Source organism: Diabrotica virgifera, chromosome 3, assembly GCF_917563875.1.
Source record: "Diabrotica virgifera virgifera chromosome 3, PGI_DIABVI_V3a".
NCBI lineage: Eukaryota > Metazoa > Arthropoda > Insecta > Coleoptera > Chrysomelidae > Diabrotica > Diabrotica virgifera.
In genome coordinates this window covers 204,533,329-204,545,991 of record NC_065445.1, presented here as the reverse complement: position 1 = coordinate 204,545,991, position 12,663 = coordinate 204,533,329, and the positions used below count along the sequence as shown (strand labels likewise).

General features: G+C 31.8%; 1 protein-coding gene across 2 annotated transcripts in view; it reads right to left on the bottom strand.

The window, feature by feature from the left end:
• Positions 1–12,663, bottom strand: part of LOC126882338 (uncharacterized) — a 380,011-nt gene that overhangs the window by 253,415 nt on the left and 113,933 nt on the right. The window lies entirely within an intron of this gene.

The following is a 12,663-nucleotide window of genomic DNA, read 5'->3' as shown; positions in this document are numbered from 1 at the left end:
GCTCATGATGGAGATAGTGCACCAAAATTTGGGAATAAGTAGATTATGACATTACTAAGTAAAATCTCCAGGGGCGGAACGCTGCATGGGGGACAAATGTTGTACCGGGTCACAAAAAAATAATACACACTGCGAATTTGACCCCTTAAAACTACCCTCATCCCTAACTCTGGTTTCCGGCTCTGGAGATTTTACTTAGCTAAGTCATGGTCTAATTATTCCCAAATTTTGGTGCACTATCTCAATCTAGCACGTCGCAAAAAACCCCTTATATTTTTTATATTCACACCTACCCCCACCCCTTTATCGGCCACGCAGCGTTCCACCCCTGGAGATTGAACTTAGTTACCTCACGACCTACTTATTCCCAAATTTTGGTGCACTATCTCGATCATAAGCGCCACAAAAAAATAATAAAAACGGCGATTTTGACCCCTAATAACTACCCTCATGCCCAACTCTGGTTGCCGGCTCTGAGGATTTTACTTAGTTATGTCATGGTCTACTTATTCCCAAATTTTGGTGCACTCTGTCGATCACGAACGTCGCAAAAAAACCCCTTATATTTTTTCTATTCACCCCTGCCCCACCCCTTTGTCGGCCACGCAGAGTGCCACCCCTGGAGATTTTACTTAGTTACGTCATGACATACTTATTCCCAAATTTTGGTGCACTCTCTCGATCATGAGCGTCACAAAAAAAATAATAAAAACGGTGACTTTGACCCCTTATAACTACCCTCATCCCTAACTCTGGTTTCCGGCTCTGGGGATTTTACTTAGCACTGTCATGATCTACTTACTCCCAAATTTTGGTCTACTATCTCAATCACGAACGTCGCAAAAAACCTTTTATATTTTTTTATATTCACCCCTACCCCCATCCCTTTGTCGGCCACGCAGCGTTCCGCCCCTAGAGATTTTGCTTAGTTACGTCATGACCTACTTATTCCCAAATTTTAGTGCACTATCTCGATCATAAGCGTCATAAAAAAAATAATAAAATCCGCGACTTTGACCCCTTATAACTACCCTTGGCCCCAACTCTGGTTTCCGGCCATTGGTGAAAGTCATGTACACAACTAATTCAACATATCCCCGTATAGTTTTTCCTTATTACTTATCACGCACAAAATCCGCTTCTATCTCTCCGACTAGTAGTAGTGTAGGAGCATATGTAAATATGCACCCGGGAGCAGTCGCGCTCACTTCTGTAACGTGAACAGTCGCGTGTTAGATTTTATCTTACAATACGAATTTAAATACAAATTTCCAACAAATTTTTATTTTATAGTATTTTTATTTACTTGCTATGTTAGAAATATTATTTTTAACAATTATTATTAAAGCTAATTGGCTCTCCCCAAAGCCATAAATTCCACAAAAAGAAGAAGAAGAAAAAAAACCTAAGCATTACTACACCCTTTCTCGAGGCACTTACGAGTGGAAAGTTATGTTGCAAAATATTTCATCAAGTTTTCGCGACAAAGGATAAAATGTTAGATTTTTTCTAACGGCGCGACTGCTCGCGGGTTAACCGCAATAATAAAATTATTGGTGTATGTTAAATATGGTGTATAATAAATATGTTGTATACTAATGAAAATTACATTTCTAGTCAACTAATGTTTGACGTTTCGATTTCCACTCCGAAAATCATTCTCAAAAAGAAATTGTTTTAAAAAAGTTGAGATAAGTTTTCTATTTTATTGGGGACTTTTGCACTTTTTAATTTAGTTTTCCATTTCCAACAATCAATTTTGTTTTCCGATTATAGCGCCATCTATCCACAATTCTAAAAAATGTCTCAAATAAAAGTTACTTAGTTTTACGTAAGGAATCCAAATCTGCAATAAAACATGGCGGATTTTAAAGTAACCACCACTCCACCACCGTGAAGTTCGTGTTTTTCAAAAATGGATTTTTCAAAAATGTTGAATACGTGTATTTTTTTGGTTTTTCGATCTGATGTTCATTTTGCAAAACATCGCGAGGTTTCCATTTAAAATTTTAGATCTACCCCCACTCCTCTCCGTGGGGGGTCGTCTTTGGTATCATTATTATATATTTTTTGTGAAACTTTGTGACTCACCCATTTCCTTGCGCCCCGCTCAAATCGTCAGATTTTTGAAATATACACTGTTCTGCATGTACTTAACTTACCTTTACTCTGGGCTAATTAGCAAAATACAAGGAAAAGTTATTTACCAGCAATTTTATTGCTGGAATTGAATCTTATTATTGTGTGTATTAATAATATAGATATGCAAGGTCCGCAGATAGTGTGCTACTTTTTTTATAAACCAAATGGCGCCCGAAAATCGTGTTTTTTCAATTTTTGCTCTATAACTCCAAAGATTTTAAATTTAGTCCAAAAACACCCAAATAAAAATTCACCGCAATTAAATTCTGCATAGAGACGTGTTTTTTTCGATTTACTTCGACGAAAACTTTCCCCGGAAAAAGCGGGTTTTTCCAACAAAATCTTTAATTTTCAACTAAACTTTTAGATAAGCAGTTGTTAATAAATAATTAAATAACTTGGCAACATAAAAGCCCTTTCCGTATATATTATAATTCCAGAAGTCTACGGAAATGGAATAAACAGTTTAGCAACAATTAAAATGTTAATTAAAAATTTACGGTCGCTATAATAACGACAATAATTACGATGCATAAGAATAACTATGATTTTTTCATAAAAAGAGACTATACCTATCTAATGTACTTTACAGAATTGAAATTGGGCTATTTAAGCGGCCTCAGGAATATTTTAAAATTATAAAAAATTTTTTGGTTTAAAAACAAATAGAATATCTCGAGAAATATTAAACTAAATTAAATTGTGAAAACGGTTTTCGAGAGATAGCGGCAGGATGCTTCTTTTAAAAGGAAAAACGTTTAATTATGATGAGCAGTTCCTGAGATACAACCGGTCAAACTTGACCGGAATTTACAGCAAATATATAAACAACAGGATCATAATTTTCAAACCATCACCTTTTGTTTTTGTCCTCTTTCTTCACACTAATTTTCATATCTTTAAAATCCTTATAACATATATTATTATAATAAAAACTATCGATAATACGTGTGAAAATTGCCAAAAGTAGCAAAATTCCAATCAAAAATTAGGTTGGAGAAAATGTAACCCTCAAAGTTCAAAATCGGTATACGTTAACAAAATGCATTTTCTCGGCTTCCCATGGAGCAATTTCCTTCATTCTTTTTTTGTTCCCTAAAAGCTCGAGTAGAGCCATCGAACCAATGCATTATTAAATGTCAAACTTGCTTTTGTTTTGTTATAATAGATTAATTTATTTATAAGCACAGAAAATTACATATTTTTTCCAGTTGTAGGCTTTTTTTTAGATAAACTTACTACAAGTGTACCTTTTAAAGTTAAAAACATAAATATTCTCATTTGAAAGCTGTATAATTATTTAAACAATTTTTATTTAAACAAATTAAAATATTGTGTTATAATAAATAAATTAATTTATTATAACAAAACAAAAGCAAGTTTGACATTTAATAATACGTTAGTTCGATGGCTCTACTCGAGTTACTTGGGCACAAAAAAGAATGAAGGAAATTGCTCCATGGGAAGCCGAGAAAATGCATTTTGTTAACGTATACCGATTTTGAACTTTGAGGGTTACATTTTCTCCAACCTAATTTTTGATTGGAATTTTGCTATTTTTGGCAATTTTCACACGTATTATCGATAGTTTTTATTATAATAATATATGTTATAAGGATTTTAAAGATATGAAAGTTAGTGTGAAGAAAGAGGACAAAAACAAAAGGTGATGGTTTGAAAATTATGATCCTGTTGTTTATATCTTTGCCGTAAATTCCGGTCAAGTTTGACCGGTTGTATCTCAGGAACTACTTATCAAAATTAAACGTTTTTTCTTTTAGAAGAAGCATCCTGCCGCTGTTTTTCGAATACCGTTTTCAGGATTTAATTTAGTTTAATATTTCCCGAGATATTCTTTTTGTTTATAAGCCAAAAAATTGTTTATAATTTTAAAATATTCCTGAGGCCGCTTAAATAGTCCAATTTCATTTCTGTAAAGTAAATTAGATGGGTATAGTGTCTTTTTATGAAAAATTCATAGTTATTCTTATGCACCGTAATTATTGTCGTTATTATAGCGACCGTAAATTTTTAATTAACATTTCAATTGTTGCTAAACTGTTTATTCAATTTCCATCGGCTTCTGTAATTATAATATATACGAAAAGGGCTTTTACTTTACTAACGTATTTAATTATTGATTAACAACTACTTATCTAAAGGTTTAGTTGAAAATTAAAGATTTTGTTGGAAAAAACCGCTTTTTCCGGGGAAAGTTTTGGTCGAAGTAAATCGGAAAAAACCCGAAAAAAACCGAATTTTTATTTGAGTATTTTTGGTCTAAAGTTAAAATATTTGGAGTTATAGAGCAAAAATTAAAAAAAAAACACGATTTTCGGGCGCCATTTTGTTTATAAAAAAAGTAGCACACTATCTGCGAACTTTGCATATCTATATTATTAATATATACAATCATAAGATTCGATTCCAGCAATAAAATTGCTGGTAAATAACTTTTCCCAAAAATGGCCTATTCTCCGATAATCAGCCCAAACTACCTATCTTAATCTGACGATTTCGAGTATTTTTTAGGATAAATTATTTTTGGGACCCCACTTAACGAACTCCCTTGTATTAAGAGCCAATATATGGTAGGGGTACATTTAATGGGTACAAATTTTCTCCTCTTGTGATTTTCTGAGGCAATCGAGTAGCTGTCAAAAATCCCCGCTTGGGCTCCCCTACCATTAGGTTATGTATGTCGTTTCAAAAATTGACATACTTGGCCTAGATATTGTAGACCACAACATGTCTGTGGTTATTGCCATTGCATTACAAAAATTGAGGGTGGTCTTATTACCCTGCGTATATCAATTTCTTACTGTTTTTGTGTTATTTTGTGTTAATTGTTTGTGTTATCTGTTTGGTAGATGTGATTATGTAACTAAGCATTTTACATTTTGTAACATACCTATAAAAAATAAACAAAAATTTAATTCCAGCTTCAGATACTGATACTTTTAGCAGACAAAATCTTAAAAATAATTGGCAATTGCATTACAGAGAATGTAATTCTGGCTCAAATTTTGCTCATTGTAACCCTAGGATATTCTCAAGAAGATGGTTTTGTACAGAATACAATAGATATTTTATAAAGACCATTAGTCAGCTGAGAGCCAATCATGCTCTTAAGCCATCTAACATGCATAGAATCAGCTTGTCAGATACTCCCAATTTATAATTGTACTTGCGGCAAAATCGGAGATCTAACACATGTCATATTAGAATGTCATTTACACATAAATAACATAAACGACCTTTATAAGGAACTAAAAAATTTAAAATGTTGTTTCCCAATAGACCTTAATATTTTAATATTTAAAAGTGATATGGAAATTTTTCATCTCCTTTATAAACATGTTAAATTATGTAAATACAGGTTGTAAACGTAATATGTACCTACTAACTAGGCATAATTTGTAAATGTGGTTTGAAAAAATTGAAAATAAAAATTTAAAGCACTCATGGGAGTGCCGACAGAAGTAAAAACTTCTTATAGTATATAAATTACGAGCTTAGTGCTTTTCCCCATACACAAAGAAGTGCTATAGCTATATTATATACGCGTTGCGTACGTTCTATGCTATTTATGTATACATACACATAATATTATATACGTACGAAATTTAGTTCGGCAAAGTGAGGACGGTCGCAATCTCAATACTTTTTTCCTATCTAAAAAGTGCACAACGTCCCTAAAGAAGTTTTCACTTTAAAAATTAATTTGGTCAAATAATGACGGTCGTTAATTTAATACTTTTCCCCATCTAAAAAGTGCACAACGTCCCTAAATAGGTATTTACTTCAAAAATTTATTTCGTCGAAGGAATAACGGTCGCTAATTCAATACTTCTTCCCCATCGAAAAAGTGCACAACGTCCCTAAGGAAGTTTTCATCTCAAAAATTTATTTCGTCGAAGCGATGACGGTCGCTAATTCAACATTTTTCCCCATCTAAAAAGTGTATAACGTCCTTAAAAAGTTTCGCTTCAAAAATTTATTTCGTCGAAGCAATGACGGTCGCGATGACGGTCGATAATTCAATATTTTTCTCCATCTTAAAAGGGCACAACGTCCCTAAAAAGTTTTCACTTCAAAAATTTATTTCGTCGAACCAATAACGGTAGCTAATTTAATACTTTTTACCCATCTAAAAAGTGCACAACGTCCCTAAAGAATTTTCACTTCAAAAATGTATTTCGCCGAAGTATATTTAATATTTTCCACCATCTAAAAAGTGCACAACGTCCTTAAAGAAGTGTTCACTTCAAAAATGTATTTCGTCGAAGCAATGACGGTCGCGATGACGGTCGCTAATTCAATACTTTTTCCTTATCTAAAAAGGGCAAAACGTCCCTAGAGAAGTTTCGACTTCAAAACATTATTTCGTCCAAGCAATGACGGTCGTGATGACGGTCGCTAATTCAATACTTTTTCCCAACCTAAAAAGGGCACAACGTTTCTACGGAAGTTTTCACTTCAAAAATTAATTTCACAGAAGCAATGGCGGTCGCTAATTCAACAATTTTTCCCCATCTAAAAAGTGCACAACGTCCCTAAAGAACTTTTCACTTCAAAAATTTATTTCGCCGAAGCGATGACGGTCGCTAATTCAATACTTTTTTCCCATATAAAAAGTGCACAATGTCCCTAAAGAAGTTAAATTTATTTTAAATTTAAATACAGTTATACAATAATTCATGTATACATACACATTATATAGATAGGTACTACAAAATTTATTTCGCCTACGTACACAATTTATTTCACCGAAGAGATGACGGTCGCGAAATAAATCCTTTTTCCCCATCCTAAAATAGGTTTTACATGTATTTTAAATTTAAATACTTCTATACAATTTATGTAGGGTGAGGCAGATAACTGGCCTATTAGAAATATATCTAGAACTAAAGGCAACAGAATTATGAAAATTGGGGTGAAAGGGTTTTGAAGAGTGATATATTTCATGAAAATATTTTCACCTATTTGCTACTTCCGGTCATACCGGAAGTTGCTTATAACTTCGTTTTTTTAATGGTACACCCTGTATATTTTTACCTTTTTGGGTTCTCCTCGATGTCTTCTTTCTTTACATTTGAGGTTTTGTAACATTATACAGGGTAGTTTAAAAGATAGTTTCGTTCTTTTTTAAATTTCGTAGCAATATTCACACCCTGTAGAATTGTAGCAGTTTGACAACAAAAACTATATTTATGTTTAAATGGTTTTTAATATTATAGTCTACTATTGTTAAGAATTGTTAGTATAGCTAATTTTTTAATTTTAGTATACAGGGTTGGTCGAAACTGAGAAATAGTATTCTCTGAGTTTTCTTAAATGGAACACCCTATATTTTAGTATTGGAATGAAATGATACTTTATGATACTTTTTTATATCTTAAGCATTCCCTGTACCTAACTTCTTTTATTTGTGCTTAATTGTTAATTGAACCAACAATCTTAATTACGTCGTTATTTTGATAGCTCAACCATTACTACTAATTTTAAGGATCAGTCTAGAATAATATGTATTCATTTCCAAAAAATTATTTGTGATTGAATATTTTCACGTCAAACCTAATAAAATTTCACGTATTTTTTGTTACAATTAATATTTGGCTTGAATCACCCATAACTCACAATTTAAAGCAGATAGGTATAGGGAATGCTTAAGACATAAAAAGTACCATAAAAGATTATTTTCTTACAATACTAAAATACAGGGTGTTCCATTTAAGAAAACTCATTCCCAGTTTCGACCAACCCTGTATACGAAAATAAAAAAATTAGCTATACTAACAATTAATAACAATAAAAGACTATATTAAAAACCATGTGAACATCAATAGAGTTTTCGATGTCAAACTAATACAATTCTACAGGGTGTGAATTTTGCTACGAAATTAAGAAAATAAAGGTAATTATCTTTTAACCTACCCTGTATAATATTACAAAACCTAATATTTTAAGAAAGAAGACATCGAATAAAAGCCAAAAATGTAAAAATATACAGGGTGTCCCATTAAAAAAATAAGAAGTTATAAGCAACTTCCTATATAATCGGAAGTAACAAACAGATGAAAATATTTTCATTGGATAGATCACTCTTCAAAACCCCAGTATTCCGATTTTCATAATCCTGTTGCCTTTAGTTCTCGAGATATTTCTAATAGGACTTTTATCTCTCTCACCCTGTATATACATACACATAATATACCTATATATGTACAAAATTTATTTCGTCGAAGCGATGATGGTGGCGAAATCAATCCTTTTTCCCCATCCTAAAATAGGTTTTTTATTTATTTTAAATTTAAATACCTCTGCACAATTTTATATACATACACATAATATATAGCATAAGCGATGACGGTGGCAATGACGGTCGCGATGACGGTCGCGATGACGGTCGCGATGACGGTCGCGATAACGGTCGCCAATTCAATGCTTTTTCTCCTATCCAAAAATCGCCAATGTCCCTAAAGAAGTTTTCACTTCAAAACATAATAAAATATATAAAAAAGAACACATAGTAAACTAATAATAACAAAAAAATAAATAAATAAAAAAATAGAAACAAAAGAAAGAGAAGAAAAATAACAAAAAAAGAAGTAAAAAAGTGTTTACCACAAATTAAAATATATATTTTAAAAAACATAGTAAAATAATAATTAAATAAAAAACAAAATAAAAAAGCAACACAATGTACATATATGTATCTATAAAAATAATATTGCAGTATGTACTTATGTTATGAAATAAGAAATTTATGACTACGAATCTGCAATCAATCACAAACAAGTCTGGCTATCTGGCTCTGGCAAAGCCATTTTTCAGAAAAAAAAAACATGTATTTATGTTCATGCATAGGGTGTTTCATATAAATATATTATGAGATTGTAAATGACTTGATCTCCGAATTCCTTTACTCTGCTTTTGTTGGTATATCCTTGTTATTTGCATAGTATTGGCATCAAAAGCCTGCTGCGTTCTAGTAATGTGTTCGCCACATATTTTTCTTCGTAAAGAAGGAAGTAGAATGAGGGCAGCTTCTCTGTGACTCTTCTCCTTTTTAAAACGTTTTTATATACTTGGCTTGGTCTGTGTCACGGTCTCCACAAATTTTGTAATCCATTTTAAAAATAGTTCTAGGCTACCTAGGTACCTGAAATTGTCAGGATAGCTTAGAACTAGCTAACAATGCAATATTTAACTGCTATTATACAGGGTGATTGATTAGTGGGGTAAAGCTCCGTACATCTGTTATAGATATGGATAGCGATAAAAGTTAATAACCAAAAGTGTAGCCAACTTTGAGCTTCACGTTAAAAAATTAGTTAAAATATTACAGGGTGTTCGATAACATAGTGGCAGATCAAAGTTTTGTTTTCTTAAATGGAACACCCTGTATTTTATTTTATATATACGAAATCTTCTTAACTTCTCCATTACAAAAATATAAAGGTTTGGTATGTTATACGGGGTATTTACAAAGTTATAACCAATTTTATATGAAAATCGTAACAAGTTTAACTCCCTGTATAAATAAAAATAAATACAATGACAATGATTTATTGATGCCATATTTTTTTATTTATTTTCAAAATTTTCATAAATGATCGATATTGCTAATTTACTTTATATTGAATACAGGGTGAGTTAAAACGGAAGTACATCATTTTTACAGTTATTTTAAATGAAACACACTATATTTAATAGCACTATCGAAAAGTACCATTATCGTATTTTAATTTTTATATAACATTCCCTATGTCTAAATTTATTAGTTTTCGAGATATTTTAATTTTTCAGAGCAAATTATTAATAATTACACTTTTGTAAAAAATGGCTTTTTTATAATAAAACGTTTTTATTATTTATAGGAGAGAATATAATAGTTATTTTTCTACGGCCGAGCCACTTTCCCGCAAAAGAGCCACTTTCCCGCACGCATTTTTTTTCCGAAAGTTGCACTTTCCCGCACAGCGTGCGTGTATGTAAATTTTCCCACACGGCGTGCGGGAAAGTAAAATACCTTGTAATATGGCATTTTAATATATTTGAATTATTGTATTCATGTTTTAATGAAATTAGCGCGATTATTTCATTCATAGGAGATTCTGACCAATAGAAAGCTACAGAAATAAAAATTAAACTGATTATTTTTTGATGATTTTAACTTCCAATCGTATAGTAAGATATTTGATCACGTGTTTAATTCTGTCCAATCAGATTAAAATTATACTAAGAATAATCTACTGTAGAAAATTACCGACAGAATTTTTTTAAGTAGATTGTTTCTGTTTAATGGCAACCAGTTTCCTAGTTTTGACAACGGTCACATTTAAGAAAATATCCATAATATACGTATTAAAAAATAATCTTACGAATATCACACGACAGTAAGGATAAATAAGAAAATAATGCTTCATTTTTACTCAAATTTGTTGTCATTGGGCAATAGCCACTCGAGCCCTGCGGGCTATCGTGTCTATTGCCAGACAACAAATTTTCGACAAACTGTCACATTATTTTCAATTTATTCTCACTCCTTTGTGATATTATACCCGATAATTTTTGATAATATCCCGTCGTCAAGTATATTACGTCAGATGCCCTTCGTTGCTACGAAAAAATACATTCAGTGACATTAATGACAATAAATATTTTAAAAATTATAAAAGTGATGACTTTCAACCGTCAAATATCTATAACAACTGTGTGTTTAATTATACTAATTTGTACTTACATAAACGAATTACAATAAAATTTTGGTTTTGAACAGTTTTATTCATGAAATAATCGCAACAAATTGCACTTGATCTCTAAAATTATTATCGAATTTTTACCCTCGTGACACTTTGACATAATTTCACTCCACTTCGGGTCGTGAAATTAAAACTGTCAAAGTGTCACTAGGGAAAATTCGATAATTTTAGAGCCCTTGTGCAATTACTACTGATTATTTCATTCATAGGAGATTCTGACCAATAGAAAGCTACAGAAATCTGAATTAAATCGATAATTTTTGATAATCTCCCGTCGTTAAGTATATTACGTCAGATGCCCTTCGTTGCTATGAAAAAAATACATTCAGGGACATTAATGACAATTAATATTTTAAAAATTATAAAAGTGATGACTTTCAATCATCAAATATTTATAAAAACTGTGTGTTTAATGGTACTTACATAAATAAATTACAATAAAATTTTGGTTTTGAACAGTTTTGTTCATGAAATAATCGCAACAAATTGCACTCCACCTCTGAAATTAATATAGAATTTTTGCTCTCGTGACACTTTGACATAAATTCAGTCGCCTTCGGCTCGTGTAATTAAAACTTTCAAAGTGTCGCTCGGGAAAAATTCAATAATTTCAGAGCTCTTGTGCAATTACTACTGATAATTCGATGAAATAAAAATATTTTGACATAACATTTAAAAGTCAGATCAGTAGACAATTACAATGGTTTTTAATCGTCATCGTGGTAACCCATTATATTGAAAGTTTGGTTTTGACAACCTTGTCAAAGAATTAATTTGTGTATTGTCACTCCTAAATAAAAATTGAGATAACTCTAGTTTTTGTGGCTTTTTTCCAATCGTACGGCCCTAGAAAAAATATTGTTCCCAACTCATGCGGAAAGTGTCTTCCCGCACTCGACTGCTTGCCCGAACTCCGCTATCGCGTAGTTCGGGTCAACGGCAGTCTTGTTCGTGAAAGTATCACTTTCACGAACTATAACTACTTTCGCGAACAAGACTGCCGTTGACCCGAACGACGCGATAGCGAAGTTCGGGCAAGCCGTCGAGTGCAGCGAAGACACTTTCCGCATGAGTTAGGAACAGTATTTTTTCTAGGGACGTGCGTTTGGAAAAAAGCCACAGAAAATAGAGTTACCCATATTAATTTTTATTTAGAAGTGAAAATACACAAATTAATTCTTTGACAAGGTTGTCAAAACCAAACTTTCAATATGACGGGTTACCACGACCACGATATTGGTTTCCATGACGACGATTCAAAACCGTTGTAATTGTCTACTGATCTGACTTTTAAATATTATGTCAAAATAATTTTATTTCATCGAACTATCGCGCTAATTTCATTAAAACATGACCACAATAAGATAAATGTGAAATAAATTAGTAAATAATATCTAAATATTAGTTTATTGCATGTATTATAATATAATAATGCCATATTAAAAGGTAATTTACTTTCCCGCACGTCGTGCGGAAAAATTTACTTTCACGCACACCGTGCGGGAAAGTGCAACTGTCGGAAACGAAATGCGTGCTTGAAAGTGGCTCTTTTAGCACGGCCGTAGAAAAAATAATTTGACGATATAAAATGCTTAAAATTCCAAAAATTACACTATAATAAAAAATTACATTTTATAATAACACGGTTTTGTTATATACACGACATAAAACATGTTTCGAAAGAATAAAATATGAATTTTTAGTAGCTGTATTAACTGTTAAAATTATAATTCCAAAAATTGCACTAGTATAA